At 40.7% G+C, this 15,341-nt stretch overlaps 1 protein-coding gene across 1 annotated transcript in view; it reads left to right on the forward strand.

The window, feature by feature from the left end:
- LOC121920288 (serine-rich adhesin for platelets-like) overlaps nt 1-15,341 on the forward strand; it is a 45,795-nt gene that overhangs the window by 17,142 nt on the left and 13,312 nt on the right. The window lies entirely within an intron of this gene.

Consider the following 15,341-nt stretch of genomic DNA (forward strand, 5'->3'; position numbering starts at 1 on the left):
GAGTACCCAGTTTGTTGGGGACAATTAGCTTACACATTGTAAACCGCTTAGGGAGTGCTTAAGTGCTCTGATAAGCAGTATAGAAATGTACTTGCTACTTGCTACTACCTTCCTGTTATCCACTTTCTTCACTGTCCAGCTTACCAATTAATTATGGTATATCAAAGATCTCAATGCGGCTTACAAAAAGCATTAAAGCAAGTCACAAAGTTTTTTTTAAAAAAATAGAATATTTAAATAAGCTAGAAACATATTAAACAGAAATAACAATTCAAAAACATATTTTAAAGCTTTTAAAACTATGTACACCCATATCTGGGTTGAATTAATGAAGCCCCAAAGACTTCTCTTTGAAGATTCTACACCTGTTTCCTATGATTCTATGATTGCCAGGGCACTTCTATACAGTCACCAAGGCTAATTTTTGCAAATCATCCAGGGATCTAGCAGTAGATTCTGGACTGCTTTCTGCACATATGTGGTGGGAGCAGCAAGGGAGGCAGCTTTTATATTTTGTACCTTATCAAGAAGTATTATTTCAAGAATAAAATATATGTATCTCTTAATGGCCCAGCACACCATATCAGCAAACAGTTATGGTCATATTTAATATCTCCACTTCCATGATTTTAGAATGATGTCCAATCACAGAAACTGGATCCTAGAATGCTCTTTAAATACTGAGTGATATCCCTGACTCAGGAATGGGGATGTGACCCCTCCACCTCTTCGTGGACCACAACTCTTATCACCCCCTATCAGTGGTAACACTGGTAGTTCAGGATGCTGGGAACTGTGGTCCAACAACATCTGGAGAGCCACATGTTCCCCATAGAATCAGAGAATCACAGAGTTAGAAGGATCATCCTGTCCTAGCCCCTGCCATGCAGGAACTCACAATCAAAGCATCCCCAACAGATGGCCATCCAGCCTCTGTTTAAAGACCTCCAGGGAAGGAGACTCCACTACACTCTGAGGAAGTGTGTTCCACTGTCGAACAGCCCTTACTGTCAGGAAATTTCTCCTAATGTTGAGGTGGAATCTCTTTTCCTGTAGCTTGCATCCATTGCCCTAGGTCCTAGACTCTGGAGCAGCAGAAAACAAGTTTACTCCCTCCTCAATATGTCATCCTTTCAAGTATTTAAACAGAGCTATCACCCCTTAACCTTCTCATCTCCAGGCTAAACATCCCCAGCTCCCTAAGTCGTTCCTCATAGGACATGGTTTCCAGACCCTTCACCATTTTAGTCACCCTCCTTTGGACTCGCTCCAGTTTCTCAATGTCCTTTTTGAATTGTGGTGCCCAGAACTGGACACAATATTCCAGGTAGGGCCTGACCAAAGCAGAATAGAGTGGCACTTGATCTATACTTCCCTTGATCTATACTTTTATTGATGCAACCTAAAATCCCATTGGGGTTGACTCAAGTTGATCTTGTGGTCTACTTGGACTCCAAGATCCCTTTCATACCTAGTCTCGTTCAGCCAGGTGTCCCCCATCCTATATCTGTTCATTTCATTTTTCTGCCCTAAGTGAAGTACCTTACATTTCTCCGTGTTGAACTTTATTTTGTTAGCTTTGGCCCAGCTTTCTAATCTATTAAGGTCATTTTGAATTTTGATCCTGTCCTGTGGGATATTAGCTACTCCTCTGAATTTGGTGTCATCTGCAAATTTGATAAGCGTGCCCCCAGTTCTGTCATCCAAGTCATTGGTAAAGATGTTGAATAGCACTGGGCCCAGGACAGAGCCCTGTGGGACCCCACTGGTCACTTCTCTCCAGGATGAAAAGGAACCATTGTTGAGCACCCTTTGGTTTCGGCTGGTCAACCAATTACAAATCCATGTAACAGTTACTTTGTCTAGCCCATATTTTACAAGCTTGATTGCAAGAATGTCATGGGGAACTTTGTCAAGGCCTTACTAAAATCAAGATATACTATATCCACAGCATTTCCTTCATCTACCAAGCTGGTAATTTTATAAAAATTACCACTCTTGTCCAAAACAGACCTAAGGACTTCTATCAACTAAAATGGCCTGGAATAACTGACAGATTATTCATCACTTTCCTAAGTGTTTGAACTACTTCAGAGCTGTAATACCATTTCCAAAATTCATTGATTTATTTTATCTTCCTCTTTCCTTCAACTCTGCAGGAGACCAATTGCCCCAGTGGGCTTTCAACCTCATAATGGGGGTGATTGTTGCAGGGGCTTTCATACTCCTGACATGCCTTGGCTTCTTGGTAAGGATGGGGAAGGGAAATAAGGTCTGAGTGGTTAGATTGAACAAGGGGCAACTGCTGGCTCTGATATCTGCAGGACAGTAAATCCATGCTTGGTTTTGGGCTGAACTTTAAAGGAGCTACTCAGGGCACTGAATTTATCTCTGGAGACAACATTCAGTACTTTGAATAGCTCCTTTAAATTCTGGAACACATCCACTGCTCTATTGACATTCCCATCACTGGGATCAAGGGAAGTGCAGACATCTATAGTAAACTATAGTCAACTTCCAGTTGCCACGAAGATACTCAACAGGGTCAGTGTCCCCCATATAAATGTCTATTTTAAAAGGGTAAATGCAGCTGATGGGAACCCTCATTTAAACTGAGACTACATAGAAGGGTTACACTCTCTCTGAAGACACAAGTTTGTAGTTTGCATGTACTCCTGGACTCAGTTTTGAATCTGGAGGCCCAAGGCTGCATCTGTACTGCAGAGATAATGCAGCTTGACACTGCTTTAACTGCCCTGGCTCAATGCAATGGAATCCTGGGATTTGTAGTTTGCTGTGACACCAGAGCTCTCTGGTAGAGAAGGATAAATATCTCAGAAAACTACAAAATCCCAAAATTGCATAGCATAGAACCATGACAGTTAAAGCAGTGTCAAACTGCATTAATTCTGTAGATGCACCCCCAGCTGACTTCTATAGGTTCATCTATGGGTCGCCATAAGTCAGAAATGATTTATAGGCACACAACAACAAGGGGTTTCATTTGAAACAATCTGCAGTATCCATGAATCACATTGTTCTAAACACACACTATTAGTAGCTAAATAGGGAAAATATACAGGTATCATACAGTTCCCTCATGCAGGAGAGGCAGTGCCTTGGGTTTGGTTTCAAACCCCAGGTGCTACTTGGTATCGGTTTCCCATACAAAGGAATGGTATGTGTCAAATCTGAACTGGAGTTCCTAACAGCTGAATTTATACTTTTAAAAAACATTTTTAAATGATTAGTTTCATTTTTATTTTATCTGTCCTCCACTGAGTAAAAGCTATGAATATTTATCCTGCTCCCAGCTGTTAACTCATAACCCAGCCTTGTGAGGTAAATCAGGCTGACATTTCATGTCTCAATAGAGACTTGAATTGTGATTTTCCAAGTTCCTGTACTCTAGAATCTAGACTACAGTGGATCTGAAGATGGACCAGCCACCACCGATCTGACGTCATTAGGTTGATCCCTGAAAATAACAGTGATCTTCCAGCTCAACATGAGACTTATCCTTTCCTTTCCTTTCCTTCTTCAACTCCTGCCCTTGCCTTTTGTATTTTTTATATACATGCTAGTGGTATGGGTTGACTTGGTTCCTCAGCCTTTTTTCTCCTAGCATTTCCAACTTTACCTCGGCATTCCTACATCCACCTTTTTCAGCCTTAATTTTTATATATATATATATATATATATATATATATAGTCTGAAGGCTGGTTGTTCTTTGATCTGTCTCTGAATTTCTTCTCTCTAACCACCAGGTGACAGTCAACACAAATTCAAAGTCTTAACTGTTTAGAAAAGCAAAGCAAAAGAAAAGTAGATTCTGGATTGTTTCTAAATGGTGACGGAGTGTGTGTGAGAGACAGGTCCTCCATGACGTTAAATCCTCATACTCAGAGCACCAGCATAGCAACAGTCCTGTTCAAGCATTTTAGCATATACTTTGAACATGATAGGCTAGGGTGCATGTGCTTGGAGACACAAAAGGCTATTTTGAGCCTCTATTTAACGTAGTGTCAAACTGCATTATTTCTACAGTGTAGATGCACCTCTAGACTATTTTTTTTCCAGCCAAAAATTGGGGGTTTCTGTTGAAATTATGAAATGGAGACTGTTGGGTTTGGATGGACAATGGGGGCCCAAGGACCAGAAGGGACACCCAATGGAATACACAGGACTCCCATGGGCCACGTGTAGTGCATGGGCCAAACAATTCCCATCCTTGGAGTAGATTGAATGTGTGATTAAGGTGTGAGCTCATGCATGCTGACCTCAACCTCTATGATTCATTATATGCTGTCCCCAGCCAATAACCTCATTTCAGAGCACGTGACTTAAATGCTTCATGCAGTTGTGTGGCCCATGACAGAACGATGAAGAATTCTACTGATTCCTCTGATATGATTGTTGGGGAGAAGCAAGGCTTAATGGAGGTCCTTTCTCTCCCTCTTTCTCAGCCTAGTGATATACAGTATTTGTTTGCCTTCAGGGAGAGCTGGAAGAAGTTACTTTTTAAAAACACAATTGCCAGAATCCACGCAATATTCTGGCAATTGTAGTCTAAATAAAAAAAGTTTTCCAAGTTCATCATGCTTATGAGCTTGGCACAGCATCTGAAAAGGCCACCATCCAAAACAGCACCAGGGACCCTGTACTCTGACCTTACACTGTTTTTCAGGCTGCTACCACACTACAGAAGGAACGCAGTTTGACACCACTTGAACTGCCCTGGCTCCATCCTATGGAATCATGGGATCTGTAGTTTGTTGAGGCACCAGCACTCTGACAGAGAAGGCTAAATATCTCACAAAACTACAAAATCCCAGAATTCCATAGCATGGAGCTATGGCAGTTAAAGCAGTGTCAAACTTCATTAATTCTGCAGTGTAGAAGCATCCCTAGCTGACTTCTATTGGTGCTGTTTGGTGCTTTCCATTTTCCCATAGCCTCCCACTTTCTCTTACTTCAACTGCTCTCTCCTGCAGGTCATCCACTGCCTGAAGTCTCCCATGTCCATGGTAAGACCTGTAACTTTTGATGTATACAGAAGCCACTTTATACTGCAGAGCTTCCGGCAGTTCAGCTGGGGAAGAAACTATGGCCAACAGAGGCGCCAGAACAACAGCCAGCAGATACTGCAGACCCCACAGGACTGGAACTGGGAAAGGGAGAACGTCTACCAAAACAATAAAATTAACAATAATAATTATGCCTTGGTATAACAAGGCTTTTGGCTTTCTTCCTGACATATTTATTTGCCTGTGATCACTTTGGTTAAAAACTTTTACTCTGGGATCTGCAGAGCTGCTCCAAAGTTTGTCAACTGATCTCCTTGTTTTTTTCCCCCTCCTGCGCTTTTAGCAGCTGCATAACCAGGAAATGTACAGGAGGTAAAGTGCTTCTGAAGCAGTGATGAGAGGAGTGCTGTAACTATCAGATAAAGAGGCAGGAGCGCTGCTAGGAATAATTATTGGTGCCTTATTGCATGAGAAAAGAGAGCTGAAACGGAGCGAAAGAGTAACAGATTTCTCCATGCCTCTCTACATGCTGCCAAAGCACTTCTGTTCTCTTCCCAAGGCAAATGGTTGCAAAACATGTCTTTTGTCATACTGGAAGAGTCTTATTGTATGAGAAAAGAAAGCCAAAACAGAGCAGGAGAGTAACAGTTTTCTCCATGTCTCTCTGCATGCCATTATAGCACTTCCATTCTCTTTCCCGGGGGAGACAGTCATGAAAACGTGTCTTTTGTCGCACTTCAAGAGCTTTATCATGTGAGAAAAGAAAACTGAAATAGAGTGGGAGAGTAATGGCTTTCGGCATGCCTCTCCACATGCCGTCATACCACTTCCATTCTGTTCCCAAGGGAGATGGTCATAAAGGTGTGCCTTTGAAAGGATTTTTCCAGAGTGACAAAAGAAACACTTTTACAACCATCTTCCTCAGTAAGAGAATGGAAGTGGATCGATGGCATGCAGAGAGGCACAGGAAAAGCTACTACCCTCTTGCTCCATTTCAGCTTTCTTTTCTTGCATGATAAATGGTAGAAAAATCAATCTGCTCACCTGCTACCAAGTATTTATAACTACCTCTAGATGGCAGCAGCAAGGGCTCACTCTCTGTCAGTGGACAGCAGCCTGGATAAGCTTTAAAAAGGAGGAAAGGGAGAGAAAGAAAGAAAGAAAGAAAGAAAGAAAGAAAGAAATTGGCAGCATCTTTAGGACTTAACTAGTTTTTATTTTCACATGAGCTTCCATAGCTATAAACCCACTTCTTTGGATGCAGTACACAGTGATACTTCTGCATCTGATAGGTTGCATCCAAAGAAATGGGTTTACACTATGTGAATAGGGCAATATGCAACCCTTATGCAACCTGGGCTTCTCTCGCAGCTTTTCAAGAATGGGATTTTCCCATTCTTGAAAAGCTGTGGGTCAGCCTAGAGAAGCCCAGGTTGTATACGGGCTGCATACTGCCTGGCAATGGGTGAATGCAATAAAATCCGCCTTAAGAAAGTTAATCCCAGGTCTATTCTGGCAGTGAAGCTAATGCAATAATCTCCAGTATAGCCATCTTAAGTATTTGAACGGATGTCATGTAGAAGATGGAGTGAGCTTGTTTTTTTCTGCTCCAGAGACTAATAAGACTTTAGGCAAGTCTCATTCTGTCAGGCTGCATCTTCACTCCAGAATTAATGCCGTTTGAACCACTTTAACTGTCATGTTTTAATGCTATGGAATCCTGGGATTTGCAGTTTTGTGAGGTACTCAGCCTGGCCTGTTAGAATGATGTGGTGCCATAACAAACTACAAATCCCAGGATTCCACAGGACAGAGCCATAACAGTTAAAGCAGGGTCAAACTGCATTGATTTTTCAGAGTGGCTGCAGCCCAGGATTCAAATTACAAGAAAATAGATTCCATCTAAACATTAAAACCCTTTTAATGTAAGAGCTGTTCAGTAGTGGAATAGATCGCCTTGGAGGAAGGTGAAATCTCCCTCTTTTGAGGTCTTTAAACACAGGTTAGATGGGACTCTTTCAAGGGTACTGGATATATGGATCTCCTTTATTTGTCCATCTTTTCTATTTTATTCATGCTGAAGCCTAGTACTGAACTAGTTGTATGTATTAAATTGCAATCAGATGATTGTATGGGAGACTAACAGAAACCAAGGGTTGACAGGACTCAGTACCTGGACCTGATTCTCAGGGCCTGCCTGGCCCATTTTCTCCAGTCCTCAAGGAAAGTGGGGCGATCTCAGGGCAAGAACACTACTTTTTGTGTATTTTCCTCATTTGTTAGACTTGGTGTTTTAATTGTGTTTAATGTTCAATTTATAGCTTCACCAGGAAGCTACTGCTTGTAATAGTTGTTCTTGTTACTGCTGTTCCTGTTGTGTGTGTTCGTTTCGAACTTGTGGCAATCCTAAGGTACCCCTATGACAGAGTTTTCTTGGCAAGTTTTTCAGAGGTGGGTTGCCATTGCCATCTTCTGTGGCTGAGAGAGTGTGACCTGCCCTAGTTCACCACCCAATGGGTTTTCATGGCCAAGTCAGGATTTGAACCCTGGACTCCAGAGTCATAGCACAAACCACTACACCATTCTGGCTCAGATATGTCCTTGTAATATCACAGGGAGTCATGCCTAAACCTTAGGTTTTGGTGCTGAAATTTTATGAGCTATGATACTCCTGAGATGGCAACCCTGTGAGAGACCAGACATTCTGATAGCATCAAACAAATGGTAGCCTGCAGATTAATCATTTTTTCTCCACAGTTCCAGTATAAGTGGACTGTCTTCTTTACCTTGATTTTTATCAGCACTGCAGCATAGGTAGATAGAGCATTGTTACTGTTTTTTAAAGCTTCCTCCACATACTGCATTCTAAATGTACTTTCTGGACTATTACTGGGTTGTAATCCAAAAAGTAACCTTTGAATTTAATCAAGTGCCTGTATGGCTTCTGTTTTAGTAACAAAACAAAAATGCATACATGCACCAAATGAGTCATTTAGTTTGATTCACGGCCCTGTCAAAATTAAACACGATTAAATCCCATTGGTTTCACCATGAGAGAACTAAACAGATACTTAACCCAACATTTTTTTCTTTTCTTTTTTGTTTATAATCTTCACTTCTTTGTGCAAGCTCAAGATGGCTAACAGTCTTATATATTAAAAAAATCATAAATTACAAATATCTAAACACAAATCTAAAATCACAAAATTACATGTCATTCAAAATTACATTTCACCTAAAATCATACATTATTTTTAAAAATTAGCTAAAAGGGTTAGCTAGAATATGGTAAAAGCAGTACAATGAGCACCAGTCAGAGACAACTTGAACATTTGCTGAAAGCTTATATGCACAGATATGTTTGTAATAGGGGCCTGAAAGACAAAATTGTGGGGCACAACCAGATCAGGATTTCCATAACTATGGATAACCCCAAGAAGGTCCAATTTGAGATTAATGAGATTTAAAAGAGCGGAATTATGTCCCATTTTCAAAGGCCCATGCTCCCGTTGGCCTCACATTATCCTTTTCAGCTGATGTCTGCCATTAGCCCTGTGTCAGAATCATGTTGGTATTGGGTAGAGTGAAAATGGGATCTTGTGGATCCAGCAGGTCCCATTTGTCCCTTACCTTCCTCTACCAACACTACTGAGAAGACTCCTGGTGTGGAAACAGGGTACCTGACCATGTGGATGCAGCCAAGTGCTCTGTTTCCACATCAGATGCAGTGACAGAGGTCTCTCAGTAGCAGTGATGGTGGAGGAAAGTAGGGGGTACGAGGTAGTAGCAGATCCATGGTATGGCAATTAGCCTTCAGTGGGACATTCACCACAATTCAGTATTATTGTTATTTTTGTCCTTGTGAATTTGGTGCATGTTATTTGTGAATAGGTATAAGACCCATTGAACTTATACTGATTTCAATTGCATTAACTAAATTGGGGCCCTGATGTTTGACAAATGATATTAATTTGATATTTGATATATACACAGCATTTGACAATCCTAAACAGGATAAGATTTCAAGCTTGGTTGCCACCAGAGTCAACTGGATTGTGCTCAAGTAATGGAATCAAATGCAGTTATCCAGTGTTCCAGAAATATTCAGCAAACATTCAACAACTGGGGGATATTCGATATGAAAACTGAATGTGAGAAGAATTTGTGGTTCCATTCTGTCCCCGGTTCACTACAGTCCCTTTGTTTAGGTTTCACATGCTCTTTTGTTAACCAAAACAAGACAGTTTCACTGCTGTCTCTTTCTAGTCACTTCCGTTTTTGGCTTGGTGTGCCTGGTATTGTTAACTTCCCCCAACACTTCAGTTGGGTGAATATGGATTCCCATCAGATCCCCACCCTAACTTACTCCATCTCGTGTTTCTAGCTAATCTAGTAGAAGAGCAGGACAAGTCTCTACAAATCCTCATTCAAGAAAGAAGAATTTCCTGCTAGTGTCATAAAAGTCAAGTCACACAAAAAAATCAGTGCTGAAAATAGCTCATAAAACAAGGAAAAGTAACTCAAAAGATTAACAGGTGTCTGTTGCCTCTGACCTCAGTGTGTCCTCTCACGTGGTCATATCATTTGTGAATCACTCTTCCAAACCTTCCCTAATTTAGGTATCGTCTGTTCATTGGTTGAGGGGTAACAGGTATTCCTTGACTATATGCCAATAGTGGCATACCTAGAATATTTGACACACAGGGCAGAGAAAGAGGTGTGTCTACCTTGCATCCTGAAGCAAAATAACACTGTTGAGTTCCCACAGAGAAATTAGAGAAGGGGGCTATTCAGACAGTGTAAATAATCCTAGTAAAACATGGGTTGAATCTCTACTGTTCCCATGAATTTTGAATGAATCTGATTAAGTTTTTTTAGGGGGCTGCCAAAAAAAACCTACAAAACACAGGATAACCGATCTTAGGTTTGGGGGGCTTTTTACATTTTCCTGAAAGATTAGCATTGTCAGCAGTGTGAATAATTGATGTGACAGACTTGGGTTAAACTGGGATAAAACTCTGTATGTCTTGAACATATTTCAAATACATCTGCATCATCAACTCTATTTTTGGGGTCATTCAGACGTCATTTTGGTCAGTGTGAGGATGCAAATCATCTCACTCACACATTCCAGGTTTATTGTTCACACTATGGAACTGCATCAATATGTACCTCTACAAGTTTGGTTGCTCACACATGCAAGCATTTGAATAAACATAACAACAACAACAACAATAATAATACATTTTTCTATTTGTATCCTGCCTCTCTGTCCAAGACAACTGGGGTTTCTAGGTCCACAGTTTCTAGGTCCCTAACTTCCAGTAAATGATGCCGCTGGCATGTCAGTGAAACTGATAACAGGCACTCCTGACTGTCGCATCTACCTGATTTGTCATCTGGAGCGACGCGTTTAGGAGTACCCCCAGACTGCTAACACAGTCCTTTGAGGAGAGTGTGAGCCAGTCTAGGACTGGAGGTTGTATCCCAATATCTGGGTTAGGGGGCCCTACTATAAGTACCTCTGTGGCTTCAGGTCTAAATCTCTTTTTTCCACATTTATCTCTCCCACCCCCAAAATATGATGATAATGTTGTCAGCAAGGAAGTCAGAAGGAAGCCCTTTGACTTCAACCAAGGCCTGTGAAGCTACAACATAATTGCCTTCCAGTCATCGATGCAGTGATAAAACATGACATTCTTTTTTCCCCCCCCCCCCCCCCCGCCCATATTAACAAATTAACATTTTGTAAGCCACCCTGAGATCCTTTGTGGCTAAAGAGCAGACTATATGTACTCTAAATAAATAAATAAAATATTTTGCCACCACATTGATCATGCCAACATTTTGCTTTTTCTCTCCACATGCCCCACAAGAATGCTTTGACCAATGGAAATGGAAACAGATGTCTTCGGCTGCCCTATGGAGCTCTGCTAACATAACTACCCCCACAAAATAAAACATCAAAGAAGTTTCTGACAATATGTCCGCCTCCAAATTTCTAAAATTTTGCCTTATCCATGCCCCCTGCTATCTCTTGCCAAATTTCAAAATCCACCACACCTCCATTTTTAAGGTGAAGTTTCCCATCAGATTGTCTCTAGTGCCAACAATACCTATGGTTTACATTCTCATACCTCCTGCCTTGCCTCCCTATCATCTTTGCCATTTACTAGGATCCATACACAGGCTCAGCCCACTCTATCTGCCAGCTGCAGGGGCAAAAGAAAGCTTTTGCTGTCAGCAAGCAAGGCTGGGCCCTATCATTAATCAGGGTGAGATGGTTGCTTCAGCTGGTTGCAGCAAAAACTGGGAGGAAAGTGTTGGAGAAAAAAGCATAATACTGTGTGATTTGCTCTAAGGTAGCTTGCTCCTTTCGGGTGCATTGGAAGATGCTTTGGACAATGCCATTCCAGTCAGCTTCTAGACATGGAATATGGAGAGGGTGCCAATTTGTTCTTTGCCTCAGGCAGCAAAATACTCTGGATCAGTCCTCTTAGCAGGAATATACTAGGCTATTTTTTAAAATCAAAAGACTGCAACCTGCTTCTGCCTTCATAAATTATGTTTTGACTCAACAACTGTCTCAGGTCATTATTACCTACAGAGGCCTTCAGAAAGCACCACGGCCATAATTAAAAGAACACTCTCCTTGCAGGTTGCAGTTTCAGAGGCAGGAAATCCTCTATAAATCTTAAGCAATCATACCAAAATGCCCAGGACTGGCCTTATTACTAGACCAAGCGAGGCAGGGCAGCTGATTTGGGATGCTGTTGTGACAGGTTAGCAAATGGTTACCTTATAATGTATTATTATATTGTTATGCCTAGGAAAACGGTTTAGTGGATTTCTCACCTCAGATGCCAGAATAACTTGACCAGCTTTGTTACTGAGTCAGTTCACTGGGCAGGAGGGAGGTATTGGCAATTCTCCCACAAGTGGCAAAATGTCATGCATTTGGCAAACCAACCCTACTTTTGTATTTACAAGTGATTCAGTTATCTCAAAATATCCTTTTTACATGTGACCCTTCACCTTGACAGTCTCCTTTAATGACCCTCTTTATGTCATTATGGTTCGTCATAATACAAACTGTGTCTCTCTTACCCAAAAAATTTGAGACCAGAAGTTTTGGGTTTTTTTCAGATTTTGGAATATTTGCATATACATAATGAGATATCTTGGAGATGGGACCCAAGTCTAAGCATGATGTGCGTTCATGTTTCTTATACATCTTATAAACATAGTCTGAATTTAATTTTATACATAATTTATATTGTGCATAAAACAAGGATTGTGTACACTGAACCACCAAAAAGCAAAAATGTCACTATCTCAGGCACCCATGTGGACAATTTTGGAGTTTGGAGTATTTTGATTTGGGAATTTTGCATAAGGGAGGTTCAACCTATATGAACTATTTCATCTTCCTATGCCAAGAAACTTGCTCTTGGCACATTTTTTTGAAGAGATGGCCATGTAAGTCCATCACAGAGTAAAAGAAATGTATGGGGGGAGAGGAGATGGGGAGATCTAGCAACAGCATAGATCAGAAGCGTAAACAGAAATAATGGTTTCCTGACATAGCACATATATTAATACACATATCCTCACAAGCACACCTGCCAATATAACAAAAGGAATCTCCTAAGAGGAGGTTTTGACTCCAAAGGAGCTGACTTTGGTAAGCAAATGTATTGATTTCAGGAGTAAATACTAATGTGCTGGTACAAGAAAGACCAGTTACTTGAAAGACCTGTGTAATCTTGCACAACCCTTTGAAGATTTACAGCCAAGATCACCATTGGCATCTTTAACAATTGCATTCCCTCTCATCCCCACAACTGTGTAAATATGCCATACCTTTAATGATGTTCAAACAGTGCATCAGAAGAAATGGGCTGATATTCACGAAAGCCCATGCTAAAATAAATCAGTTTTAAAGGTGCTGCTCAATTCCACTCCCCTCTCTTATTTTCTTGACACATTGTACCTGTATTGTCCCCAATACAGGGGTGTTTCTGGTGTCTAATCAAACTGTTTGATGTTGTCACTTCCAGAACTGAAAAAAATCCTCCCCCTGAACTATTATTACAGACAATATCATGATCATTCCTACACCTTCATTTTCTAAGAGAGACAGATGTGGTCAAACAACATCAGTGTGAGGTCAAGACGCAAACATTATTAATAAGGAATAACACACCAGCTGGGAGCGGCTACACCAGTTTGCTTTTGCCTGATTCTACTGGGAAGGGCAAGACTCTGTCCCTTCTTCTCCTCTCCCCTGTTTGGTTATCTGAGTGCAAGCTACTTTTGAAGATTGAACTCATTTTGCAGCAGCTGAAGTAAGATAAAGGTCTCAGTTTTGTCCTCAAGGTTGATGAGAAAAGTGGAAATCAGGTGGAAGAAAGAGAAACAGGTGACTTTATCACATGGGAAAAACTGGGGGTTTAAACAGGCATTTTCTTGGGATAGTCACATGATTGCAGCAAAGATTTTCACACAATGTTGTGATTAGAGAGGACTTATCCCAGGAATAACCAGGAATGCTTCAGCAACAGATCATTCACAGGGAAACCCCATGTGTGTGAAAATCTTAGCTGCTATCGCACAACTGTCTCGGGAAATGCCTGTTTAAACCCCTGATTTTCCCGTGTGATAGTCTCCTAAGACATTTAAAAAGCAGCTGAAAAGGTAGGATAACAGGACTGTCCTTAACAAACTTGCAGTGTATGGAAGTTATTTTTGAAAAAAATAATTGTTTAAAAATAATGTTTTAAAAAGTAATTATTTTAAAAAAATAATTATTTTTTAAAAATAATATTTTTTTAAAATAATGTTTTAAAAAATAATGAGGAGGTATGCTGCTGATCTCCCGAAGGCCTCAAAGTGGCCTTGGAAACCTAGCATGTAATCTATAAGTCACAAGTGGTGTCGACTCAAGATGGCAGACTTGGAGCAAGAAACCCTAACCCTAAAATAAGGCACAGTGAAGCTGCTGCCTCAGGTGACCAAATTCAGATGTCTTGGCAGAGTGGTAGATAGTTGCTTTATTATTGCAATTTTAGAGTGTGTAGTTTATAGTGCCTGAAATCTGGGGAGGGCTCTTGTACCTTTAATTGTTGTTTAAAAGAGATAATTTTAGCAGGTGTTGCTTGTTATCTGTTTGCGTGACAAGCAACGCTTTCTGAAATTTCCTCTTCTATACAACCATTAAAGGGAATGGAGCCAGTTTGAGATTGCAATCTGCCAACCCTATATTTGCCAAGTCAAAATGGCTTCCTAACCCTGACCAACCTCTCTGTTTAGGAAATTCTCACTTTCTTCCCCAATCGCTCTCTCCTGAAGTCTCCTGTCATGCATACAATATGAGTTGAGACATCTGATTCATCACCTCTTGTTCCATGAGTTCTGCATTTGGAACTAAATCTAGTCTTATTCAGCTACATAAAACTCCCTTGGGGCATATTGTTCATACTTCCTCCTTTTGAAGAAAAAAAAGATCAGAGGAGGGGAGAATTCACATAACTACTCAATTTTTCTTTGGCTACAAACTAACTCTTCCACTCCTTTTGTCAAGAGGAATATTTCACCGTCTTCGTCATGAAATGAGCAAAGAATAAGATTAAGTGCATGAGCTTCTCCAAACACTCATGCTGAGCCCTGCCCTTTATGTACAGTCCATTAATATGAATAAGGTGTGCCACACCCTCTGGACCAAAAGTAGCACATTTGCTTTCACCCACCATTACAAATATGAAGGCTCAGGAATTATGTGATCAGATAGTTTCTGAATTAGAGGCGCTTCGTTTTGTAAGAAGCTATATAAGCAGGAAGAGTGTTTCTGAGCTATCATACTTGATCACAGCTAGCTTTAGCCACAATGGACAGACTATCGATCGGACACAGATTTCTCATATGGATTATTTTGTATTTGTGCCTCAACATGCCAGGTAAGAAAGTTCCCCCTGTGCTTCATTTTGCTATGGCATCAAATCCCAGAAATCTCATTCCTGGACTGAAGGCAGAAATTCATAATTTCCACTGGTGGTACTACCATTAGGTAGAATAAAGAGCCTGATTGACATGTAAGAACAGCAACTAACTCAAGTTATTTAACTTATTTGTGTAGTGTTTTTTTCATTCTCAGGGCACCTATGTGATTTTGGCCTCAGATATTAAATATCTTAGCCAGTTGAGATGGGGAGCTGTTTTGCTTCAGACAGCAAAATTTGGCTGATTTAAACCAAGTTGGTTTAAACCTTGTTTTAAAGCAAGTGACTTTTTAAAAAAGAATTCTGGTTATTCTT

This window comes from Sceloporus undulatus, chromosome 2 (assembly GCF_019175285.1).
Source record: "Sceloporus undulatus isolate JIND9_A2432 ecotype Alabama chromosome 2, SceUnd_v1.1, whole genome shotgun sequence".
Taxonomy (NCBI): Eukaryota; Metazoa; Chordata; class Lepidosauria; order Squamata; family Phrynosomatidae; genus Sceloporus; species Sceloporus undulatus.